Source organism: Passer montanus, unplaced genomic scaffold, assembly GCF_014805655.1.
Source record: "Passer montanus isolate IOZ18808 unplaced genomic scaffold, ASM1480565v1 scaffold8, whole genome shotgun sequence".
Lineage (NCBI taxonomy): Eukaryota > Metazoa > Chordata > Aves > Passeriformes > Passeridae > Passer > Passer montanus.
The window spans coordinates 11371595-11399099 of NW_024373256.1; positions in this window are offsets into that span (position 1 = coordinate 11371595).

Below are 27505 nucleotides of genomic sequence, written 5' to 3' on the forward strand. Positions count from 1 at the left end.
TCCACCAAACAACAGGAGCAGATGTAGATTATTTTTTGGATGAGACATCCCTCTTTTGGAATGATTTCACATGCTAACTTTGCTTGGGAACTGCTCCTGTTGGTGACCATGTGTTCAGCACATCTGCTTTGGCTTGTTGTTTTCTCTGAGACTGACAATATTGTGGCAAGGCGTCAGAGTGAATTGAGGTGAAGGAAAAGGAAAAGGAAAATTAACATGAAAGAGCTGCATTGCAAGTTCCAGTGAACCCTGAGAGACTTTCCATCCCTTGATCCTCCACGTGGATATCAGGATAGGTGTAGAGGGATTTGGAGAGGGAGGAGGAACTGACAGACTTGAAGTAATACCTGGGCTTGTCTTGTCACAGTCAAAAACTGAGCTCAGTCAGACACACTGGGAGCTCATTTCTGACTTTTAGCCCATGGGAGAGGAAGCCTTCAAAAAGCTGGGAAAATCCTGCCAATGACTCATCAAGGCTGGTTTCACTGGTCACTGCACAATGCACCCATTCATCAAACCAAAAGGATTTCAATCAATAATGTCAAGCTAAAAGTTATGTGTTAAATATATACATGCACTTAGTTATGCATAACCTGTGTGATGGCCATCATCAAATAAATCACAGAGCTGGCTTCCAAACTGAGTTTACCAAAAAATCCTTCTACCTGTCTCTTATTTGCACTGAGATTCACTCATGAAATCCAGTGGTTTTCATCTTCTTCAAGCATTTTCATCTTCTTTCCCTTTCCCATTCCTTCCCTTCCTTGCTGACTTCTCACAGTGTCACTTGGTGGCTCCTGCCACATGGTCTGTGCTCTCATGTCCATGTGGCATCACTCTCTAGAGGTACATGACAAAAGAGGAGGCTGAAAATGGCTTTTAAAGCAGACCAGTGATGCAGATGAGGATTGAGTAAAGAATTTGCCTGTCAGGTTCAAATCTTACTCATATGAAGCATTTTATACGGGCATCACAAAGAATCTTGCAAGATAGATATATAAAAACATAAAAAGACACAAGAGTTGAAGGGATTTTTTTTTAATATGCACAAAATAGAGCAGTAAATCATGTAGTAAAGGTTTAATTTGACATGGGATGTGCACTGTAGTGCTTAGTCTAGAAAAGTACTTATATACAGATTTTAAATATAAGGATGTGAGTAGGCTCAGTGGAGTTAATGTCAGAATTCTGTTGGTGTGGGGATGGATGCACTGAAAAATACTCTCCAAAATACTCTCCAAATACTCTTTCCAAAAGTACAGGAAAATTACTCTCCTTTTCCTTTTGGGCTTGGGCTGCACGAGTCAGGCTGAGCTCAGCTTTCCTGTGCTCTCTGTGCATGCTCACTGACTGCTCTGATGTCCCTGTCTCAGTTTTCTGAATTGCCAACCCAATCTCAACCAGTAGCAAAAATCCCTGACATTCTCCAAGGAGTGGCAGACTATTACAAACCATTAGAGTTGGGCAGGGTTACTAAGCTACTCTGCTGTGGTCACCATAGAATGAACAAAGTTTTAACTGTGTAATTATTTTTATCATTCTTACTAATCAGGATGAAAAAAGTCCTGCTCCTTTCTGCAGCTCTGGTCTAAGCTTTGGGTCTTTGTCTATTAATTTAAGTGTGTCTGTAGGGACAGTTTCTCTCACCTTTTCTTCTGCAGCTTGTCTTCCTTTTCAGAGCTTGTTCTCCATCTCCACTCAGTAATCAAGTACCACATATAGAGACAGCATTTTATAGATTACAGCCTGGACACTTTGGTAGCCTTTTGGCAAAACCAGAGTGCATTAACACCCACAAGCTTTGGAGCTCTATTTTCTGGAGTATTTAGTTACTAAAAACCCTAATCCTTGCCTGCTTATTCTACTTTTGAGAGACACAATCAACATTTTTCTGCTAAATGGGTTGAATACTTTATAATATCACAGAATTTGTGCCAGGGTCGACCTTACAGTGACTGGAGCTCCCTCCTTGGCGAAGGTTGAAAGCTGCATGGGCAGGCACAGATGGGAGAGGTTTATTGCAGGTATGGGAGCCCAGCTGATGAACTGCAGTGCTAGGTGAGGTATTTTATTCAGCATTTAGCTTTGCCTTGCGTGTCTGCAGCCTATTAATCCATTCCCAGGAGACCTATTGTAATTTTCCAGACACTTGAAAATTTTCAAGCAGATGTCACTTTAAACAAAACCAAAAAACTTGGAGATGTATCTGCTGATCCTTTCTGGTTTCTGCAAGCTGTAATTTCTACACTAAAGTTGTTCATTCTTAAAGTAAGAGAGGGGCAGGATGCAATGTCTGACTGGCAGCAATATTCTTTACATTTAAAAATGGAAATGTGGAAAAGGGATGCCTGTTATGTTGGAGGAGGAAAATTTGGGAGCGAACACTTGGTTTTAATCCTGAAAAGGTCTGGAATAGTCAGCTTCAAACTGGGGTGTGTCCTGATAGGAGAAACCTTTACATAAACCTTTTTATCAGCCTCACCCAGACAGATAATGAATTATCTGGAAGACGAATAGGGAAATGCACTTAGGAAAACACCAGTGCCAAAAGCTTTGCTAAGTGACATTTAAGTAGGGAGCTTGTCTGCAGGTGGCTTACACCTGAGGAATTTGAAATTTATTGTCATAGTATGGTTATGACCTCCCATTTGGCTAATTCCATACAAAGATGTTTGCAACTGGATAATCAATGTATCCCCCTCCTTTGCAAGCTAATAGATTTCCAGCACACACCCAGTTTTCTGCACCATTTGAGGACAACCACAGAGGTAACAGCATCAAGGTGAGTTCCCAAGGATTTTGTTACCTGCACATATAGGTGACAGATGAATACACTCATTTTCCAGTTACCTCACTGGCAGCTGTTTCTGTGGGAAGGTTCAGGATGCTGATTGCTCAGTGTGCTGAGAGCTGCTGGGAAGCTGAGGTGATGCTGTCCAGCAGCTTTCCTTGTCCTCCTGAGCAACATCGGGGCAGATGTGGGAGGGCTGAACAAGAGCACAGCAAACCTGACAGCTCTAGCTCAGCCACCTTCAGGCTGTGCCATTACAGCTGCTCAGGAGGGTGCTCCTTCATCCCCTGTGTCAGAGGAAAAGAGGAGCATAAGCAGAACTTGTTTTCTGTCTCTCCCACTCAACAGTTAACAAAACAAGAACACTTGTGAAGCCGGATGCCCCAGTCGCTCCTGAGTGCTGAGGTGGTGAAGTATTAAGAACTTTGCTGGCTCAGTCAGGTCACTTCATGAGCATCAGAAAATCAGGCAGTGGACTGTGTTACCCATCTGTCAGGAAAGCTACCAAACAGCTTTCAGTTAATTATTTTTAGGAGGGATGCAGATTGTCTTCACCTGGGACGGGGCTGCTGCAGGCCAGTCTGAGCTCCACAGAGCAGAGCTGCTCCAGCACAGCCAGTGCAGCTCTGGCAGCCTGTGACAGCTGGGGTACAGCCTGTGCTAATTTTTGCTTAAGCCTTGTACAACAAAATGTTTCAACACATGATGAGTGTTAGGTTTCTTGGTAGTTCCAGGTAATAATGAGATTCTGCTTGAGCTGGGTAAGTCTGGGTGTTTGAGTCTTCATCAGCAAACTTGCAACTGTTCCAGCTGAACAAGTTGTGTGTTTAATGCCTTTTTCCTCTGACCCAGAGGAAAGGGTTTGCAATAGTTATAGAAATAAAAAACATGGACAAAATAGGTTTAATGTGTAAAATCAAGCCATGTATCTATGAATATGTGAGAAGACATTGAGAGGAAATACTCATTGCACAGACCACTGAAAGTGCAAGGCAAGCTCGTGCAACACCACCTGATTTATGGCAGGAGCTTCCCAAGAAGAGAAGTTTTCAAGGTTCTCTTCCCTTGCACTGTCATTCTCAACCCCTCCCTTGCACACAGGCAGGCCAATTACTGGGAGAGCTCAGAAGTTTCTGTCACAACTCCAGCAGTTTCTCAAAACAAGTATCAGCTTAAAAAAGCATGGGAGGTTGAAACGGAAGAAAGCTACAGGGATATAGCTGGAGGGGGAAAAGGGAGGGAACATCAGTTGTCGACTTCCAAAGCAATTGTGGATATGGATTGCATGGAAGGCTTCTCATCAGCAGGGAGTCTGACAGGTCTATCAGGGGAGAGTTCATCTACTTCTGTAATAGTAGTTATTTGAACAACTAGAGATCGATATAGTTTCTAGGGGAGATGCTGCTATTTATTGGGAAATAAGAGAGAAACACTGGTGAAAGTTTCCTCTCTGTTTCTACAGTAACCACCATCAGAAGGACTGTGCATGTGTTTCCTGGCTGGGGTTCAAGCTTGGATAGCTCCAGAGACGTGGCAGGCTATGTGTGTCCCCTGCAGACCCCATGGCTTTGCCTCAAACTCCTCAGGGCTCAGGGGGTCACACAGTGGGCAGTGGAGGGATGGGTTAGCCCCTGGAGGAGGTCACTTGTGAAATAAAATTCACCTCTGAATTTGCAACTGCCTCTGATGGGGTGTTTAGGCAGGGAGCCACCCACGGGTGCCTGTGAGTGATTCTTGTGGCTCCTGCTGCTTCCAGGCTCTCTGGGAGCACCCTGTGTGCAGGAGCAGTGTGTCCTGAGCCCAGGAGGCTCTCTGTGCCCAAGGCCAGCAGCTCACTCCTGTGCAGAAATACCCTGGTGGGTGGAGGGCGAGTTTCCTGCAGCAAGGGAGTGAGTCCATCTCATTCCCTGCATGGCCTGACACTCCTGGCCCTGCCACCCCACAAGGAGGGGGATGAGCAGGGCACTGCTGCCCTCCACCACCCTATCCCACAAGCATCCATCACTTTATACAACACTCTTAGGATGTGGGCACCTCAGGGTCTGATTAAGTCATGATTAGGAAAACAGTAAATGCTTCTGCAAGATGCATCATCAAAGCCAGGCAGAGACACTTCCACCCTGTTAGCAAACACACCTGCAATATCTTTACCTTAAATGAGCTATAAAGTTGTCTGCCTCCCCTTCACTGTTTACTTTGTGCTCCTGTTTTCTGCACATGCTGCAATATTTTGCTCCTTAAGAGGTGTGTGTGATAAGCTCATGAATAACAAATGAGGATTTATGTTTGTGGATTGTGAAATGATATTAACGTGACTATTACTTTTAATCTTTGCTTTTGAATGATGTATTGAGCTGCAGGTAATCCCAGAGGGATGTTATTTGGGTTTGAGCATTGAAAATGTCTCCTTCTTTTGTCTTCCCTCCTATTAAGTGTGGAATTGAATGTAGAAAAGTGAAGGAAGTAGGGCAAACACAGGCTCTCTGATTTAATGCCTTATTTTATAGTCTGAGACCCCTACCAGCTGTATCTTCTGTGGGGAGGAGGGAGAAAAAATATGAAAAATTCTGAAATTCTAAACAAGCTACCTTTTTTGAGAGAAATTACAAAAGCCTCTCCACGCTAAATCTTGATCTCCAGTAATGAACACTGAAATTTGCTGTTTCCAGGAAAGATTCATTCACTTAAAAACTCAAATCTTCCTTACTGTTTGGAAAGGAGCAAATACATTTTCTTTGCAGCTTCTGATTACCAGAACTGGGAGCTGGGCTGAATTTTGCAGCCCAACGTTTACAATAATAGTAGACAAAAGCAAAGTGCTTGCAATTCTATTGGAACAAAATTGAATAGACTGTCTCTCCAAATTTACCCTTTTTCAGCTGACTGTGATAGGATGCTATTTCTTTAAGAGTTTAAAAATGTTCTGCAGGGCTGTAAATGTGACAGTAAAAATATGATGTCTGGGATGGCTTCATGCAAATATCCCCCTTCCCTGAAAACATATTTGTTAGTAAGCAGAAGATCCTGCTGTCTCTTTAAATCCACTGTTCATTTCACAGCATCAACAAATGTTGGTTATTATATTTGCATATCAGTAACACTGCTGATAACTTCCATTCCTACATTATTTTTGTACCTCTGATGGTAGAACTGGCTAGACATTAAAGGAAACTTGGGGACAGAAGGAGAAATACCTGATACTTTTAAAATTCTCATTTCCCATTCAGATACACTTCTAATAAACATATTTCCACGTTATCCATCAAAACCAACTCTGTCCAATCTGCAGGGGTGTTTCAAACTTCCTAGGAATTGTACCTGGGGCTTGCACTGGACCTTCTGTAGGCAGCAGCAGAAGAGATGAGGGAGCAGGGCTGCTCCTGGAGGGGGACAGGAGGAGGGTGGCTGAGGACAGGAGGAGGGTGGCTGCTCCTGGAGGGGGACAGGAGGAGGGTGGCTGCCCCTGGAAGAGGACAGGAGGAGCGTGGCTGCTCTGCTCTGCACTGCTGGGTCTGGCACAGGGCGGGGGAGAGCCAGCTGCAGAGGAAAACAGGGTGACCAGTGTGGGTTGGACCCCCATCTCTTGCAGAGGGCACTGCTGCCCAGTCTGTGGCACAGCTGCAGCCTGTGGGCCTCAGGAGGGGACTGCTCAGGACAACTCTCCTGAGTGAGTGGAAAGCTCCCTTCTTCTCTGGGAATTGCTGGGTGCAGGAAAACCTTCTGCAGGACAGGTCTGACTGAGTCATTGAGCATCCTGTGTCACCTGCTCCTGTCCCCAGTGGGGGCAGGAATGCAGAGATGTCCCCAGGTACTGCTGTGTCAGCTCCCTGCCTTGCACAGGGTCACACTGCAAAGCCACCAGGCTCTGCTGCAAGGCTGGGCATGCACTCCCACCTCCCCTCCTGAGGGGTCCTCTAGCAAAAATACTGTGTGTGGCTCAGCTGAAGGTAATGCAGCTTTACAAGAAATGGGGGGAAAAGCCTACAACACTTGGGAGGCTTGCAGTGGGTAGGACTTGAAATGTGGTCCCTGCCATGGGGCTGAGCAGAAATGAAAATTCTGTGGCCCAAGGCTGCCTGGGGAGGAGCAGGGTCCCCTTTCAGGAGCAGAGTGACTGCAGGTCTGCAGCCCTTGGGTACTCACAGCTCAGGCCAGTGAGGGTGGATAAGGGTGAAGGTCAGGTCCCTTTTCTCCTTTCCAACCTTTACTCTGAGAGACATTTTAAATTTCAGTGGGAATTCTTATTCTTAAAGCTCAGACAGCATTGTCCTTGAAAGCTGGTAGACCTAATTATGAGAGGCTTAGAGGGATGGTGAATAGATCATCTTCGCTTCTTGAGTTAATCTTGATATATAATGCATGGCAAATATTGTCTTGTTTCCTTTAAAAACCGTCAGTGAAAGGAAATTCCAGAGACGGGAAATGCAATCTTTCAAAGGATTAAGAGAGAACTAACTAACATGAACCAGATCATTAGCTTTGTATTTTCTGTTCCACCTTCTGATGCCCATATTTCACTCATGAGGATGAGTTGGAATGACTCCAAAAACTAAGTGGAAATTAATTTCTCAAAGGCTTATCTGAAAGTTAAAATGCATTTCAAAATCACTTGCTTTACAGATCCCATCCATTTGCCCTGAAGAAAGAAAAAAAAATAATGCTTTATGTAGCAACACAAAGTACAAGTTGAAATGAATCTGGGTGAGGCACTGCAGGAGGCTCGGGGGAGGCAGCCAGAGAGCCAGGCTGCTGTGAAATGGCACATCAGCCACTGGGAAGGTGCTTAACAGGTTTGAAAGGGATGCTTAAAGCTGAGGATTTTTAAAGGAAGCTGGGAGGACGATGCAAGGAGGATTGTACACACTGAAATTTCTCCTGAAATTTTAAGATATCAGAACTAGGTTTTTGAGGGCACCCCCTATATTATGAAACTTACATTACAGAAAGATCAGAAAAAAAACTTCAAAGATTTGATTTTATTTTCAACATTATGTTCTCTAATACACACAATTTAATAAGCTATTTTCATATTGAGACTAATGCTGATGAAATGTTAAACTTCTTTTCTTCCTCTAAAGCATGATTTTTATGATACATAAATTGTAATATTTCTAAAATAGTAAACCTATGGAAAGTTTAATTACTGCAAGATATTTTTTTTGTGACAAAAAACTGCATTGCAGAAGGTTCCACAGAGCTCTTTTGCAACTGGCTTTAACATGAGCATTTTCCATTTTATTTCCATTGCAAATAAAAAAAGAGACAGGTAATTAATTGGGTGTTCTACTCTGTTAGAAAGATTCTCTTCTGAACATATCTGAGCTCCAAATAAACGCAGCAGAACTGGGAGAAATGTAGGGCTGTTGTGAGGTCTGATTCTAGGCTCAGCCTCAAATAATGTCCCTCATTTTAAAGCTGAGAAATAAAGGGTGAAGCAGTGGTGCTTTGAGTCATGAATACACTTCAGATCTTTGCTGAACTATGACATGAGACTAAGGATGATAAATATTGTGAAAGTGATTAAAGCACAGCTGCACAGAAATGCATTTGTATTGTTAATATTGGGTAATTAAGGTCCTTACATCCTTCCTAGCTATTATTATAGAGGGGTAAGAGGAATCACAGTGACATTGATACCTTCATTTCCAGAAGTGCTGAAAACCCTCTTCTGCCACTCTCTTCCATGTTCCATGATTGCATTGAGCATCTCCAGGCAGCCACAGGGCAGCAGAGCAGTGGCACAAGTCAGCTGGTTTCAAACCTCTCCTGCAGAGCAGTTTGGAAGGGATTTCTCTTGGCATAGCATGGGGAAGAAAGGATCAAGTACTGCAAATAAGGTATGAATCATTTAATCCTGACACTTTGTACTGTGATTCACATTGCAAGTGAAAGTATGCCTTGGGGTAAATAAAATGCTGACTCTGCAGGAGGAAGTGTCAAAATCAGTGTGGATTTTAATAGCACTGGATGTTAGCACTGACATTTCAGCATGACTGACTGGGGAGATGAGTTACCACGTGCCAATCTAACTGAGAAAAATGCCCACTAAATCAGAGCTAAAGACTGAGTGGGAGTGACTGGTTCCTGCCTGCCCTGGGGAAGGACCAGGGAGCAAGAAGGCAAGGTGGCCAAACTCTCTGGAGAAATTCTTTGCACCAGTGCAGAACTGAGGTTTCCAGAGCTGCTGTGTAAACTTCTTTCTTAAGGTCTAACCTAATTTGAAAAATAAAATGCAGTACCCACAGAAAACTGCCCTTTTTTCCAGTCTTCGAATGGGTATTTTCATGCTGTTCAACCTATTTGCACTGAGTTAAAGCAATAATTGCTAATGCTGCTTTTGGTTCAGTGTTGTTCTGGAGAAATTATGGCAATTATCTAGATCCCAAATATATGTAAAACTCTCTGGTACTCTCTGTAATTGCTCTTGAAGTTCAAATACCTGATGTTAATATGGCCTATCCCATTAAGTATTATTCCAAGTAAAGTCAATGGCAAAAGTCCCAGTGACCTCAGGGATGAAGGTTCACACCCTTCGATTTGGTTCATCTTAGTTCAGAGGGAAATTTTGTTTTCTTTTAATTCACTAGGTGGTAGCAGTGTACAAATTGTGTTGTGTGGGTTTAAGTTTTTTTTTTTTCCCCTAGTTCTAATCAGACTTGCTTCAGGACCTTCCTTCAATTCCCAACCCATCATTTATTAGTCTTGCACTGAGTTCTTGAGCGGAAAGGAGACAAAAGGTTTTAAGCACCCTTCTGAAGGGATGCCAAGACTTGTGCCATCCTGCAGATGTTTTCTTGTGATGGCAGAAGTCACACTGATTGTGTTGGGAGAGAACAGCTACTGCTGGTGAGAGAATGACATCAAGGCTGAGCTTAAACACTTTCATCCAGCCAACATATGCAAAAAGAAGAGCAAAACATTAAATCTTCACTAGTTCTGTATCCCTTCCACCAGTTTTTACTGAATTTGCTGCAATGTGTCAGGCAACGTGATTAAATGAATGTCCATTATTATTGCAGTCAGTCCTGGGGAGGCCACTGTGTTCAGCAAGGGGTAATCTAGCTGACAATAGACAAGAGGACTTGGGCTTCCAAACTACCAATCTAGGCAGAGTTCTTGCTGAGTGCAATCCATATTTTTCAGCAGTGGATGTGTAGATTAATGAGAAGCTATCATTTGAAACAGATGTCGCTGTTTTGTTCACTTTTATCACTGCACATTCTGGGATTAACCTCCTGATCTACATGTTGCTACATGAGCATTAACCATTTATTGGGAGATACCGAGGAAGGATTACAAACCCTTCTGTGCAGTCTTTCTCCAGAAGCTGTTTTCAGACATGTTGTCTGAAAACAACTGTGACATTTCACAGTTAAATATATAACCTGTATAACCTGTGACATTTCACCTCACCACTGCCATGCCCTGTCTTCTCAGTGGCCATGGCCAGCCCTGGGTGGTGCTCTGAGGGAGCTGGTGACACCAATGTGCCCCTGAAAGCCTCCTTCCTGCCAAAGTGCTCCTCAGCATCTCTCCAGAGAGTCTGTGTGCCCCTGGCTGCCCATCTACCACTGCTCACCCCTTCTTTCACAGTTTGCTCTGCTGCTTCTGGGGGCTGGGGCACATTGCAGTTCCAGGTTTACCCAAAACTAACTCCAGAGAAGGGGCTGTGCTGCTGTGGGTTATCTCTGGTTTGGGATCACAGCTCATCAAGCACACAGGGGGCTCCTCTCCAGGCTTGTCTTGTCCTGCCTCTCTGAACAACCCTGGCCAAGCAAGCTGGCTGCCTCACCCAGGGCAGCAACTTGAAACCAGATCAGCGTTTTTAAAAATACAGCTCTACATTTCATCCCTAATGTTCTACTGCAATAGATTAGGGATGGAGGGATGATGGAAATTTGAAGGGCTCTATCAGAGAGACATTTTTAGCCTAAAAACGTGTGATGCTAAGTAAGATGAAGATATTTATGTACTGATAGATAATGGCCAGAAGTAGCAGAGATATGATGAATGCAATCCTCCAGTGAGTAGCAAGAACCAACTGCAGTTATCCAATATCTCTGTCTGATCCTAGTGGGATGCAGATAGGAGCCTTATCAGGAAGTAAAACAGAGTCCTGACTGAATCAGACAGGCTGACACTGGCATCACTTTGCAGAAGTTGCTCTATATAAAGCTTGCAGCAAATGTTATTTTCTGGTAGTACAATGAAATAAATCCAGGGGACATTTGCAGGAGAGCTTTCAGAATTCCTCCAGGCAATGACTGTGGAAGAGACACTGTAATATAAGTACACTCTTGCTTTGTGCAAAGCATGGTGAGACAGGCAGAATTAACATTGATGGGAGAAGGAACACTCAGGTTTCATCAAGATGTTTAAATGTCTGATGTCATTTTGCCAATTTGAGTAACTGAGTGGCAGGAATATACTGGGGTTTGTATGTTATTTTTGGCAGCAAATGAGACACTGAATTTTAAAATTCTCATGCAAATGCAACAACAACAAAAAAAGACATTGCCATACCTTAATGAACTGGCCATTTTCTAAGTCTTTGTATAATACCTTAGGTAATAGGAAACTTTAATACTGCCACAAAATAATCCTAAAATATATGATAGAGATGATGATAAAACAAGACAGACAAGATCAGATTTCCATTTTCTTTTGGTCCTTGTTATTTCATAATTGCTAACAAAACTTTCAGAATAAAGGTCTCAGTCTAAAACTTCAGCAAGGAAATGATTCACACCTGGAAAGCAGCAAACAAAACATTCCAGTTCATGTTGCAAAGATGTGAATGAGAGGAAAGCAGGGTATATGCTGATTCTGTGTCATCCTAATGCTACAGCTATCACTTAGGAATTAATAAAACATACAAGGCTCTCATGCAGCTCCATCCCTGCTGGCTGCTGCTCTGGTGATACATTGCAATAATATGCCAGTGATAATATTCCAGTAATAAATGATGGCAATATCCCATCAGATCCTCATCACTCCAGTGATGCACTGTGCCCATCCATCAGCAGGCAATGGAGTTTAGGCATTAGTGGAAGAGGCAAATTTCATTGTACATGCTCTGAACACAGGGTTTGACATAATGCAGGACGTGCACATGGGATGGAGCAGGGACTGCTTATGGAATGTGTGCTGCATATGGAATGTGTACTGCTCTTACTCCTTGAATACTTAAAATCTAAAGCAATGTGAGTGTGCAAACCATCACAGAATAGGATCACAGGTTCATTTAGGCTGGAGAAGACTCCCAAGACCATGGAGTGGTGGAACTGCTTGGGAATCAGCTCTCCAGGTTTTCACCATCCTGCACTGCCATGTGTTGGGTGATTGTCTCTTTATAGTATTAATACAGCAAAATGATGTGTAGGGTCCTGGCATGATAGGTCAGGGTCAGGGGGCTTTCAATTTAATTTGTGACTGCTTCTCAGCCTGTCCCTAGGACAGTGATTACTGCCAGAGGGCCTGTCAACTATTTTGGGAGTGCCAATCAACTCTTCTGCAATAATGGTGTGATATTACACCTGATATGCATGCAGATGGACAAGTAATTGGAGGAAAAAATTAGAGATACTTCTCATCCTTAATTATTCTTTATTTCTTTTATTTGGCAGCTGTCTTCACAGGAAGCTTATACAGATGTAAATTATCACAGCAGTGCCATTTTCTCTGGAGCCTTCTCAGATGGCATAATTCATAGATAACCCTCCAGTGAGATTCCCTGATGCATCCCAGCTCCCAAACACTGATGTGAGGTTGGGAAGTCATGCTGAATCACCTGCCTACAAGCAGGTTTAAGCAGAAGGGAAGATTTTACTTTGGAAGCCAAAGGAGCAATACCAAGAGGGTTAAGGGAAGTGACTCCATTTTGGGTAGCAAAGTGCAGTTTCAGATGTTCAGTTTTGATGACAAGAGACCAGAGAATTAAGCAATGCACTATAAAGATTTTCCTTAGCCTTTCTGATACTGAATTTCTCCAGAGGAATTCAGTACCAGCCAGCTCTGATCAATAAGTATGCTATTGATGGAAAGCAAGGGAAGGACTTAGAGAATCATTAAAGGTCAGCTGACTTGTCCCTAAAGCTCACATGCTCAGCATCTGAGGCAGTGAAATGCACCCAGGAAAGAGGTTAGGTTTTGTATGGCTGGCTGAAATTTGTATCTCCTAGCACTGAAAAATATTAATTTCTAGGGGCTGGTCATGAGGAAGCAAATTAGTAACTTCCACTGTTCTTTGATGCAAAACAAGTAAGATTGTTCTATTTGAGTTCAAATAAAAAACCCAGCCGAGAAAAACATCACTCACAAAACTTGGAGCACTACAGTTTCATCACCCAAAATGTTGCTATTGTAAATTTGGTTCAGCTACAAAGATTGCATCTTTTAGTACATTATAAATAAACTTTTCAGTATACTGTTGCAAGAGTCAAGGCCACATGCTGCAGAAAATGCAATTAGAAGAAAAGAAAGTGAGGAGAGGTGAGGAATATCCAAGTGGAATATACATGTTGTAACCCCGAGATCACCTAGAGACACAGGGGCAAACTGCAGGTCCTGCTGGGCTCGGGACATTTTGTCTGCTTTACTTCCTTCCAGGAATGATAGTGGGACTATATCCTGAGATGGGAAGAGTATCCACCTGTGATATAAAGATTGTTAGTGATGAAAACTATCACAACCTTCATTGAATTGTTCCTCTGCTTGGGAAGCAGCATTGTTAGCAGCCTGAAATATATGTCTGGAACATACAAAACTTAGGTTGCCTAAAGTTGAAGCAATTTTGCTTCTACCACAGATTTCCTTGTTCAGCAGAGGTTTCTGCTTTCTGGTGGCTTTTACCTTTCCAGTTATTTACTCTACAGCCAAGTTATTATGTGCCTTTCTATTCTGTTTGACCTTTAGTACACCTATTGATTTATTTTCTTTTAAACTTCCCAAGTCCATGGTTTTATTTTGTCAGCTGTATAGCAATGTTTTCCTGAAGCCTTGGTGTATTTGTTAAATGCTCTTCCTAAGTGAACTAGGCTAATAATCTCTCTAAGATTACTTTGAGCAGATATATTTTCCATCCTTGATCAGCATTAACAGTACCATGCACCTTCCAGTCTCTGTTAATTGAATTAAATATGAGCTTTTCCTCTGTTGTCCCATACTGAACTCAGCCTGTCAGGCTCTGTTGTCTCAGCCACCTTGCCCATACTTTTTAATAAACTAACAAGGAACTGGCATTTTCAAAGTTTTCTGGAATTCTCTCCTGTCCATGAATTACTGAAAAATGAACATTACCTGCCAAAAAAGCTTTGCAGCCAGCTGTGTTAAAATTTCTCAATGCAAATTACCCAGAACTTCTGATTTAAGTATGTCTAACTACAGTAGCTGTTGATTAATACCCTCTTTAGTTACAGTAGGGATAGAAAGTATATTACCATCATCATCTAACAAATACTTCATCCTTTCCTCCAAATACAGAATAGACATCTTTATTGATTTTTTTTGCATTGTTGCTAAATAAAAAAGAAGTATCTGTTGTTTCTGTTTGGGAGCAGACCTATCGGTCTCTTTCCAGTGGGTTTTTTTCCACTCCAGAAATGTTTTGCAAAAACTGTTCCCTTATTAATGTTCTCAATGAAACATTTTTGTTTTTGTTGTCAATTATCTATCCTCTTTTACTATCTCATTTGTCTTTTTTGTCCTTATTGGTAAGACTTACTTTTATGGCTGCATTCACTTCCTACTGCAGAGGTTTTTGATTTATTATGCTGAGTTTATTCTGTTGTGTTTTTATACAGATACAGCCTTCTTTCTCTTGTTAAAATAAGATATCCTTAAGTTGTTCTTACAAAACTCTCGTATTTTCTGCCTTATTTCCTTCTTCCAGTTGATCTTGCTCATAATGCTTTTTGGCTTTAAAAAGCCAACTTTCTTAAGGCACTACTGTATTCTGTACTGGTTCAAACTTCATTTTCCTTGCATATAGCAATATTACTTGAATTATTACCACTCATATGTCAATAATGAAGCCAAGATTGGTATTTGGTGTAGGTACTTCCCCTTCATTCAAGACCACATCAAAGCTAGGCAAAAATTACACATAAAACTGATTCATTCACTCCTAGCACTGAAGTATTCCTTTCTGGGAAAGGTTCCTCATCTTTCCTACGGGAAAGACCTGGCTGCAGAGTTAAACCAGGAGAAATGCCAGCCCCACCAGAGGAGTTTTATAGCTCCCCGTGGGATATGGCAAATCACTCCAGCTGGGCCCAGGCACAAATTCCCCTCCCTCCTCCTTCCCCCATGGCAGGGTTCCCTGGCAGCCCCTGAAATGAGGACAGGCAGCTGTGAGGTGTCCCCTGCCAAGGCAAAGAACATTAACTCTCTTCTGATCACCCGTCTGATGGGGGATGTAGGACTTAGGAAGGAATCATTCTCAACACGTGGGTTCTACCCCAAGGTAGCCTGGTGTCAAGGGAAATTCTCCTCACTGAATTCTGCACTGGGCTGGTTTCCAGTCCATGCTAATGGTGGAGGTAAAGGATCAGAGCTTGGCTTTCTAGAAGGCTGCATGGTGCATATTGCTGTTCATATTGCAGCTATTCTCTCATCTGCTGGCCAAGAGCACAACCTGCTTTAAGGATTTGTATCCATGTGGAGCAGCTTTGGGCTCTCGCTCTTTTGAGGGAGGGAAAGAGCTGATGTTCCCCATTTCCCCCTCTCCTTATGGCCAATATTGTGACTGAACAAAACCCCTGTTCAGTCTGGAACCCTGGACTAAAACATCTCCACATTGTTTTCCTCCCTTGTACTTATTGCTGCTGTAATTGAAGCTGGTTAATGTGCAGTGGCTTTGTTGGGTGGTTAACAGACCCAATTAGGGCTGAGTTCAATATCTGTTCTGTTGCTTTGCAAGGACAAAACTGGCTTACATCTTAACTGATTAGAGAGGAAAAAAAAAATCTTTCAGCAGCTCTTTCCTAGTGCATCATCTCCTCTGTCTCTGGAAGTGCTTGGATTTACGTGTGCGTCCTCAGCAGCAAGGCAAACACCCAGAGGGGCTGCTCAGTCCCTTCTCTGTGGGACACTGAGTCCTGTCACTCCTGGGGTCACACACCCAGCCCCTGCTGGGCTGAAGGAACACAGTTCTCCTGACCCCTGGCAGTGCCTCAGGGGTCCCTGGGCTGAAGGAACACAGGTCTCCTGACCCCTGGCAGAGGCTCAGGGGTCCCTGGGCTGAAGGAACACAGGTCTCCTGACCCCTGGCAGAGGCTCAGGGGTCCCTGGGCTGAAGGAACACAGGTCTCCTGACCCCTGCAAGGACCTCAGTGGCCCCAGAGCTGCCCCTGAGTCACGATGTGCCCAGTTCTGTGCTCCCCTCTGTGTGATGGGGGGTCCTTGTCTGCTCACTCTGCACAACAGGAACATCCCACTTAAAGTGTGGAGTCAGGCTGAGCATCCAAATATGTCAAAAATATTAACAAAGCTTCTCTATAGCTGTTCTTCCCCCTCTTCAGCCAAAAAAAAAAAAAAAAAAATAAAAGAAATTAATTCTATTTTGGAGCTTAGGCTCTAGGCTTAAATAGTACATATACATGAACTTTCTCCATGTGATTCTGTACTTTATAAAACCATGGCAAAGAAAATATACTGATTTCTTGCCAGGTTCCTCCCCCTCAGTCCTGCTCCTGACACTAGGAGCTTGTTGTAGAGCCAGGAATATTCCATCCCTACAGCTAGGCTTTGACAGTAGCTTCCTTTTGTGATTGCAAGTCAGCCATAAAAGGAAAAAAAATAAAAACAACAAAAACCCAGGAAGAGTTACAGCAAATTAATAAGTCTGTTTTGCTGAATATGTTATTTCTATTAAAATTTTAAAAGAGTTTTAAGTGACAGTAAATGTGGTCTTATTTTAGAATGGTTTCCATAACACTACACAACAGTTGCCAATGGCACTTATGCCTTGTCGTGCATACACACAGTTATTTAGCTGACAACAGTGTTTAAGCTATTAAACAAGATAATATTGCAACTGTTATGCAATGGTAAAGCTCTCACTTGAAAGAAGTATTTGGGGTTTTTAGCTGAAAGTTGACTTTTTCCATATTCATTTATATTTGCTTTATTAGAAATGTATAATTTAATGTAATATTCAAGGCCCTTAGGGTATACACTCAGTTACCTATAAAACATTCATGCACATTGAACACTTTTTTGGTGCCAGTTCTTGGCTTTGTACATCTGCTGTACAATACTGAGTATTCTAACTAACAACATGCCACTGCCTTAATTGAGTTTAGGTGTTCGAGTCATTTATTTAAATTTAGTAGTGTGAATAATTTATTTCAATTTACATTTTAATTATTTTACCCACTTTTTTGGGAGTAACCTCATTTTCTACCTCCTAAAAAAATAATCGGCATATGTTTACTGCAGCAACATTCACACTTACTAAATTCTCTGAGAAGTTTAGTTCCAAACTGCGAAATACTAATGAATTATTCATACCCCGGGCACTAGCTGGAGCTGAGTTAGGATGTCCAGATTTAAAAGAGACCTGGCCTTCTAGAAGCCAACATTCCCTAAAGCTCCCTAAGATTTGTTCATCTTCTATGGCAAGTTGGACTAAGCTGGATTTAAGCATGGTAAAATGTGAATATTTCTGCTGTCAATATAGATTTATATGTTTCTTACATTGTTATTCTTATATATTATTATCTCTAATTGACCAGTTTATTGGGGCATCATACATGGCATGGGGTTCCTTGTGCTCTCTTCCCCATTTAGGTAATAGACAGTAAGGTCTGAGACAGGCATTCCATTTCCAGCTGGTGCTCCCTGTATTTAGGGCTCTCACAGGTGGGGAAATGGAGCACAAACATCTCATCTGGGCACCCTCAGGCATTCCCCAGTGTGCCCAGAGCTCCACTGGGACTGCTTGGGAGTCTGATGGGAGAACTGCAAGGCAGTCCAAGCTCTAAGGACTCATGTCCTCAGAAAGAAATGGGGAATTTGCTGAAAAAACAGCAACAGTTTAGAAAGCATCATTTATTTATTTATTTAGCTAATTGCTCATTCTCTGAAAAATCTACTTGCTTTAAAGGTGGGATTTTAGAGGGGCTTAAGATCTGCAAACATACCCAGCATCTGAATCCAGCTCTTACAGAACATCTCTGTCACTGGCACCTGCCTGCAGGGGTTTCAGAGTTAACAGGACAAACACTGTCCCCATTTTGTAGTTTTATAACCAGAAAAAGATGCCTTCAACAAAGGCCAATGAAAACCACTTGGAATTAAACATGTGAGGAGCTCTTCCTTGGTGGCTGAGTCAATTTGCCACCGCTGCTGTGTGCAGACATGCATCTACACGTGCACCTGTGACTCCTGGGTTGTCTCTTTTTTTAGAATGATCCTTTCCAAATACAATGTAAGCACAGGCAAAAATATATGCCTTGTTTCCAGCCTGGATGTCTTTACTGCTTGGATTTCTGCATATAGCTACATTTGTATTATTCACACTGTCTCTTTAGACTCATGCATATCTTTTCACACACACAAGTGTGCCCTGAGATGTTACAATCTCTTTTACCTGTCGATCTATAGCTATATAAATGTTTCTCTAGGTAATAAATTTCACCACATTTTACTTTAAAATGTAATTTTTTCCAAATTCAGTTTTACTGCTAACTATAGTGCATAATGGCCTGTCCATAAATGAACACCTTGAGAATGGAAAGTGGTAAGCAGAAAATATTTTTAATAATAAAAATCTTTAGCTACAACAAACTACATGCATATCTTTCTTTTGAATATCAATGGAGATGCTACTCAAAGTATTTTTTTTTCCAGCTGTAAAAGTCCCTTCAGCTGAGCAGAAGTTGGGTGCAGAGGGTTCTGCAGTGAAGCAGTGACTTGGGGAGTCGTGATTTAGATGTGGTGACAATCATTTTGGCCAAGGCCATGAACTGGAACCTTCCAGAGTTAAATTCATGGTCTGCAGCACCAGCCAAGTTGGTGTCAGTGCTTCTGTGCCACTGGGGACTTCCCTGCACCAGAGGGGACACAGAATCCCTGTGGAAGGTGGCCAACCAAGGTGGTGTCAGTGCTGCTGTGCCACTTCCCTGCACCAGAGGGGACACAGAATCCCTGTGGAAGGTGGCCAGGTCTGTGCTGGGGGAGGTCTGACATGGGTGGCTGTGGGTGCAGTGGTTCCCCTGCTCACACTCTGCACATCCAGCTGGAGCAGCTGATCAGCTCAGCAAGGTTAAATCTGGATGGACCAGAGCCATCCCCGAGGGCTGCACTTGGGGAAAGACCTGGGGAAGGATTGTGACAAGCTCAGAAGGGAGCTGTCCAGGGCCACGGCAGGCGCTGTGGGGACAGGGACACAGGGAGGGGAGCCCCTGGCTGGGGCTGGGGGCACTGCCCTGGGCACTGGGACACAGGGGGGCACTTCACGTGCCAGGGGTGCAGGGCTGGTTGGAGCCAACAGGCAGCAGAGCAGGAGCATCCAGGAGGTGTCACACCAGAAATGAGCTCCAGGGACCACGAGCTGCTGCAAATCCACTGCATGACAAAATCTACCCCCCAGACATCTTTAACTACTCATTCCTCAGTCCACAGCCTCACTAACACAGGCATTTTTCTCATTCAGCCCCTTACAAACCCTGTTCTAAAACACAGCATATTCTGTGGTAATGCTGGTGTGACAGCAAAAGCCAGCTGTGGTGAATATGCAATATACACAACTTACTGTGTTACACACCTGCATGTGGCCTGGAAGTTATACAATTAAATGACTTTTGGACAACATGACCTCTATTTTGAAGGTTTAAGGTCTTCCTAAAAGCTAGACAGAATATAAGCAAAATGTGGAAAACTAGAATCAGTTGGTGAAAACAGAAAAAAAAAAAGAAAAACAATTTTTTCCACACAATATATTTATAATTTTCTTGAAAAATGGTTCAAATATATTGGTATTTTGTGAGCAACTCTGAGACTTATAGTTCTTTGTCCCATTGCACTCACTATCCAATACTGCACACATGCAATAAATTTGCAAGAGGGAAGATCGAGAGTGATGGACATAACTGAAAACAGTTTTGGCCTTGTTTGGCTGTGAAAGGCTTTTCAGGGGCAGATTTATTTGAGAAAGGGACTTATTTGATGGCTCTGAACCTATCCCCTCTCCTCACCTTTGTGCTAGAGGCACAGTGGATATGCTGGCAGAAGTCTCATGCCATACTTTCCTCCTAAGCCTCCACTGCTGGAAACAGGATATTAAATGCTTGGCAATAAAGCAGTTTCTGCTTGTTGTTCAGTAACCTTGTAGCCTTCAGCTCTGCTCGAAAATCTTACAGGAGCCGCGTACCCAAGCAGGAATCAATGATTTGTATCAGGGAGGTAGGAGGATATTAAAGATACACCGGAGGAAACAAAAAAAGAGGCCAACCTTGGAGCAGCCAAATGGGTAGAGACCCTTTGGTTCAGCTCCTAGCCCTCATTACTTGTCCCTTCCCGTGGCTGAATTTAATCTTTCATGGTCCTTGCCAGCCCCTCCTCTGGCACTGCAGGCTGGCTTTAAACATGACAAGTGGCTTTTGTGCTGAGGCTCTGCTGGGCAGGGAGTTTGGCTGGGGAGGGAGATGAGGCAGGTGGGGAATAGCACTGCTTCTCCACCTGGGCTCTGCTGGGCCTCTGGCAGGACACCTCCCAGTCATGGGACGGGGTTTGTAGGCACTGACAGAGGTGAGGAGGTTTCTTCCCACCCCTTTGTTATTATTCCACCCCCGAACTGAGGGCTGCGTGCTCCCTGCATGCTCCCATGCTCCCACCTCCTGGTGATGTCCAGGAGGAGCTGTGCTGCTGATCCTGATGGGGGAGAGGGAGGCAGCAGGGGAGGGCAGGGAGTGGGGCCAGGTGAGTGCTGAGCTGCAGGTGAAGGTGTCTGCAGGTCTCTCGGGTGCTGCTGGAGGTGCCGGACAGGAGCAGGGCTTGGCAGGGCTTGCTACTCCTCCCCTCTTGCTCAGCCACTTCTAATGGCCTCCCCTGCCTTCTCTATTCCTTCCTCATCTCTTAATAAAAAGCGTTCAGACTTTTGTTAAACTTGTAACACCCAGGGAGCTGTCCCTGCAGAACGAGCTCTGCCCCTTGGCCTCTGCTTTTCATTGAGTGGGCAAAGCTGCAGTGCAGGATTGGATGCTGGCCAGCTAGCTCTCATTGTAGATAACATCCCAGTGGGCCTGGGGATCAATCCTCACACAGGCAGAACAATTCTCCTCTTCAGGGGTAAAGTTTTCCGAAGCTCCTGCTGAGCTGACTCAGCCTGCTCACACGGGGACTGTCCTTTGAGCAGCCAGGTGAGGTCAGGACTTGGATGCCTGGAGGGTCTGTCAGGTACGTTTGGCAAGTGAGGAAGCCCAGGCTGTGAGTACAGGAATCAAAATACATTTCAAAGTCCCCAGCGAAGGAGACAGTCAGGTCTGGGAGTGCCAGGAGTGCCTGGTGCAGCTGCTCAGGCAGAGGGAGAGCAGCGGGGCTCAGGCCATGGACACTGCTCGGGTGGCAGGGCTGCAAGGAAAGGAAATGTGTGTGGGTTTTGCTTTTCCTCTGAAGTACATAACTCTTTGAGAAGTCTTCAGGGAGCCTTACTGTTTACAGATTCTGAGTCAGGGAAGAATTACCTTGGTTTTTCCTGAGCGCAGTGGATCAAGTGAGTCAGATCAGTTTGGCCAGGAGGATACAACAACCTGGAAGGGCAGAGGAGAGCAGGCTGAGAGACTGCAATCCCAAACTGGAAGAAAGAGAAGGTCCAGGACCTCATGCTGGTCTCTGAGAGCTCACAGCAGAGAGCTGTGAGGACACTGAGCCATGATGCAGAACTGCTGTAACTGGGACCAGATTCAGCTCAATTTGAAGGGCTGAATCTGGTCCCAGTTACAGCAGTGCAATGCCAGAACAGCCTGTTAATTCTGAGATGTGGTGAAGAACCAACAGCACACATCCAGCCTCCATGAGCAGCCCCCTCCATCTCTCCCTGAATGCACTTGGTGAAGCCTTTCCACACCCCTGCACATGCAGGGCTGTCCCCCAGCCCTTCTGCAGCTGAAGGGCCCCCAAAGCCCCTGGAGTGGTGGTGGCTCGTTCTGCAGTCTGAGCAGAGCATCTCTCACCTGGTCTGAAATGACCACTCATTCTCTTGTATCACCATAAAATCCATATGGAATATTAGATTCTTCCCAATTAAATGCCAAGCTTCCAGATTAGTCCAAGTGTAATATGAGAATCTTTAATTCTGAGTGTTCTCCTGGCCCTAGCAGAGGGCTGGCAGAGAGGATCAGTGCTGTTAAATCCCTCTGCTGTGCTCTCCTAAGAAATGCCACAGCCTTCAGCCCCATCTGAAGGGGCATTATTGCCATTGCTGTCCTTTAGGGGTTGATGTTAATGACGACTGAAAGAGCTTAATGAGCATGTGCCTTGAATAAGCTCTTTATACACCTTATAAAATAATTACATTTTATTGAAAATTCCACAGGGCCAAGCTCACAGAAGCAGTCAGGGGTGCCAATTTAATAGGATATGGTACAGTGCTTTACTCAAATAAGGCCAGATCCTTCAGAAGTTCACCTTCATGGCCACAAAGGACAGCGGGGCCTCGCTGAGCACAGGATACCTGCTGTTATCCACCCTGAGGATCTGGGGAAAGGCACTTCAGCCTGAGGATCACACAACACCTCTGAAAAGGAGTGGTGCTGTTTGGCAAGAGGAATAGGATTTGTGTTCTAACAGCACGGAGACTCCTGGTGATCCCTGATGAAAGGTGGCTTGTCAATAGCCTGTTAAACTTTCTTTAAATAGGGATGGTGAGCTCCTTTTCCCGGTCTTCTTCCCATCCAGCACAGATCAAAATTGTTGACCTGTTAAGGAAAGAAAGAAATTCCCAAAGGAATGCCGTGTGGTGTCTTCTGGGATGCAGTGGGGCCTCTGCTTTTAACAACACACAGCAGTGGAAGCTCTTAATGGGGCTATAGAAAGTTCTTAAATAGGAAGGAATGACAAAGAGCCTATTGAATCTGGGTAGGGTAAGTTTCTCATCATGTAAGCATTTTGTAAGAGGAAATGGCTGAATGACTCACAGATAAATTGCTTGTAATACATTTCATTAGAAAATTAAAATTTGTAAATTTGTTTTTCATCTTTAAGCAAAATGCTTCCACATCTATCACTGAGGAAATATTCTTTGGGTTTGCACTGAATACAAGAAAGCACAAACAAAATACTCCCATTTAATGTGCTTTGAATGTTATAGAATACATTTTCTGGATGAAATTTAAACCATTGTGAAAACTTTTTCATCCAGAGACAGTTTTTAAATATTATATTATTTATACTGCAAAAATGCTTAAGGATCTCATAATTTCAAGACCAGACCCTTCAACAAAATGGGATTTTTTTTCACTAATGGGCCCATGGAAACTCTTTTCAAAATATTCACTAGATGCATGCAAGACCTGTGTGTCAGGGACTGCAAGAACAAGGGGTCAGTGAGCATCCTTGCTGCCCATGGCTCTCAAGGCAGGGAGTCTGCAGCTACTGATGAGATCTGAGCTGCAGCCTGGACCAAAAAAACCAGGGAAGCCTTCAGCATCCAGGTCCCAAACTCCATTGGTGGCAAAACTCTGCATTTTATGTGATCAATGCAGAAAATCACAGGATGCTTTGGAAATGTGACATTCTGGTGTATTTTTTCTCTGTCTCATGGTTTCTGAGTGGTTACAGCAGACTACTGCCATGTTTTCCAGCTTTTCCTTTGTAACTGTGGAGGTTAACAGTGTATTTTAAAATGTCATATGCCTGAATAATTATCAAATTCCTGCTATCCCTGTGACATTTCCAGGCTCCTGTCCATGGCTGCTCATTCCTACTCAGCCCCCCAGAGCTTCTGAGCCTGCAGCTGAGGAACACTCCCTATATAATTGCTTAAGCTCCTGGCACGAGTGCAGGGTGGGATGAAAAGCAGGGAATTTTCCAGACTGAGTCACCCTCAAGGAGAACAGAGTGGTTTTCAGCCTGTGAAGATGCATTTCTGGAGGTTTCATCCATCCCTCTGCTGCAGCAGGTTATGGGACCATCAGGGCTCCCTGCAAGCTTCTGCCCAGCCACAGCTGTAGCTGGCAGGAGGAATCCACCCCTGACTGGGAGAAACATCCAGCACAGTCACACATTTTGCCCAGAGCAATTTCTAGCTGTGCCTACAAGGTAAATAAAGAGCAGAGAAGGTGGCAAGAAGTTAAAAGGGTGAAAAAAGAAAGGCTTTTTTTAAAAAAACCACCAAACCTGTTTGAGCAAAGCAAGGCCCAAGCACTTCCCCGTGTTTTACCCCTACAACAGGGAGCCAAACTAAAGCAAGGGAGGGTCCTGAGGATGTCACCCTGCATGCAGGGACATCTGCCACGGGCAGTCACTTGTGGAGCACTGAGGAGGAGCTGTGTCCAGGCTCAGTTGGGCTCTGAAGCCAGCCCGTCCAAACGTGTGTGTTCAGTGCCAGGGGTTGCACTCTGGTGTCTGTCTGCAGTTTATAATGAAATAATTTCATTAGGCAGGTGTGAGGTGTGAGGTAAATGTACAGTGTAATCCTGTATAACACAATCATCATCACATTTTGATTCCCCTGCCCATCACCTTCCACATTTATCTTCAGAGACCTCTTAATGAAACAGCTGCTTAGATTTAATTAAACAACAGCATTATATAAACAAGTTCTTTTGTTTTGTGTGCTGAACAGGGCATTCATCTTCAAAAGCTTTTCTGCCAGAGCTGGCCTGGCTGCCCCTTGACTTGTCTCTACTCCAATTACCACTCCAGTTTAGCTGATTAATTTGTAGCCACTGGCAAACATGCACAGTTGGCAGGACATCATTCTGTTTCAGTGACAAGCACTATAAAAAGATCATTATTTTCATTAGCATAAATAACTGCATGTTGATAGAACTCTGGTTTCTGAAAATAGGTTAAAGTCTTAACAGTCTGTGTCTTAACAGTGGCCCTGAGTGGGCTGCCCCCTCCTAAAATTCTGAATGGGGGGGCAAGACTTTATTCATTACCCAGATATAATTGGAGGGAAAATTATCACATAAGTGAACAATAAGCTATCAGTGTATAATGCTTAATGACTGCACTCAGCCCAGTAATAGTCTGGAATTATTTTTTTTCTTAAAATGAGACTTTTTTTGGTAAATGCCTGTATAGACACACACTAATTTTTTACCAACTCATACATATTTGATGGTATATAAGAAAAGTCAATGAAAGAAACAATCATGCACAAATAAATATGTTTCCTCCTGCATTCCCTAGGGCATACAGATATTATTTTTCCAGTCACTGGCCTGGGTTGGCTGCTTTGAAAGCTTTTCTGGCTGCACCCTACTAGTCAATCACGTTCCTAAGAGTTTTTCCCTTACTGGGTCTTTGAGAGTTGGTATTTTATAACATGGTCCTTTGAGAGGAAAGGTTTAGTTTTGTGCCATTCTCTTTTCTCCACCATGATGACACCTGGTGCACACCAAGACACCAACAATAAGAAAAGAAAGCAGCAATAATAAGAAGCAGTGTTTGAAAGGTAACACTTTCAATAGGTTTAGTCCCTTAGCCCAGCATAGCAGCTCTTCAAATGAAAAAGTGTATTAATACACAGGATGTGACCATCTGGATGTTTTTAACTCACTGTCCTAAAGGGGAGGTTTGAAATGAGATTTCTGCTTTTAGACCTTGGGGAATACTTGGTTTTATTTCACACAGAAAAAATTTAAAAAATATTTATATATACACACACACACACACATGAACACTCAGAATCCTGTCTCTGTAGCAATGGTCTAGGGTAAACACCAGCAAGTGTTGGCCAAGCATGAATTTTAGTCACTGTACTGCCCATATGTGTTCAAGATTCTGAGCATAACAGCCCTTCAAAGGTAGCACTGTTCTATTTTTACTTAATTCACTACGATAGCATTAATGGTAAAATAACTTTTTCTTTGTATTATACAGCAAAACAAAAAATGGGCATGGAAGGACAAGAGAGGCTTTTAAATTTTTTTTTTTTTTTACCATCAAGAAGCCTTGCCACTGCTTTGAAATGTTGCCCAGAGCATTTTTGTGCCCAGCTTGTCTATGTCTTTCAGTCTGTGTCAGAAGATGACTTTGAAAATTAGCTGGTTTATATAACAGAGAAGAGCCAAGGGTAATAAAAAAGAGAGCAAATGATTGCTTCAGTATTGAATATTTTCCAGGAAAAAAATGTAGAGGAGTAAAAGGTGAAAAGAAGATTTGGACTCCTGACATGCTCTGCATCCCCAGAGCTCCTCACAGGTGTCCCCAAGCTCCCAGACAGAGCCTTGCCTCCTCCTGGGGCTGGATGGAGAGAGCTGAAGAACCTCTTACATTGTCAAAGGATAACCAAACTGAAAATGCCTTGCAGAATGCTGTGTAATACTTGCTGAAATTTCACACCCAGAGTGGGATGCAGGGGAGAGGAGAGTGGCAGGTCTGACAGCACTGCTGAACACCAGGTGGGGAATGGAATGGTGTGGATGGTATGGAATGGAATGGAATGGTTATGTTTGGATGCTAAAATGGATTGTTGGAAACAGATTTTGAAATCACTCTTGAGAAATGCTTTTTTTGCAGCAAATAGGTCATAACCCAACAAATAAAGGCACACTGAAACATGCGTTTGCTTTGTCAAAAACAAGTGAAAAAAAAGAAAAAAAAAGAAAGAAACAAGAGAGAACCCTCTGACTTCATCCTATGGAGCAAGAAGTCTGGGAAATGCCTCTCAGGAGCAGTGATTTAGGAAGCCACGGTGTTTACTGATGGTAGCAGGAGCCAGAGCTGCAGCAAACTGTGGTTACCTTCTGGGGAAGGGAGAAGAGGTGAAGGGCTGTTTGCAGTAGACAACAACTTGCAGAGAGGAGCAAACAGTTTTCAGTTTTGTTTGTTTCCTTTAAGTTACTGCAAATCACCCTTGAAGGGTATAACTGTGGTTTGGACCCAATTATTTAGGGTGTTGCTGAACAGGATGCATTGTAGGAGCAGGACAAAAGGACTACTGGGCCAACAGAAGTCAGATATTGAGATAGAGTAAGAGCTTGCCTATTTAATCTCTAGGGAAAACTGGATATTTAAGATGCAATGCAACTGCTGGCAAATTATTGTGGCTTTTTTAGAATAATGCCATTGCATTTCTGAAAAGCTGCCCAGTTCAGCTGGGTTGTATGGACACAGGGGAGGAGCTCTGAGCAGAGCAAGGGTGCATGGGGCAGCAGTCAGGTGCCTGCCTGCAGGTCAGCTCTAAATGTGCTCCACCATCCTTTAGGGAAGTGCTGCTTTCCCCGTGGCAGCAAGCTGGCAAACAACAGCTTGCCTGAATTTTCTTAATGAAATAAAAAGGCACTCTTGATTTTAGACTGGTAAGCACCTCTGAGTTTTGGTAAACATGAAAATTCTTTCACCTGAGCTAGCAGTTATAAATGGTTTTAAAATACCAATTACTAGCTATGAAAAAAAAAAGAGGAAGAAAGAGATCAGAATAGCTTTTCACAAACGATAAAAATAATGATCTTGTATTTAATTGACTTCAAGAGCATTTACCTGGAATAGGGGCTGCAATGTCCCGTTAAACTCCCAGACTGGCCAGTGTGCCTTCAGAAG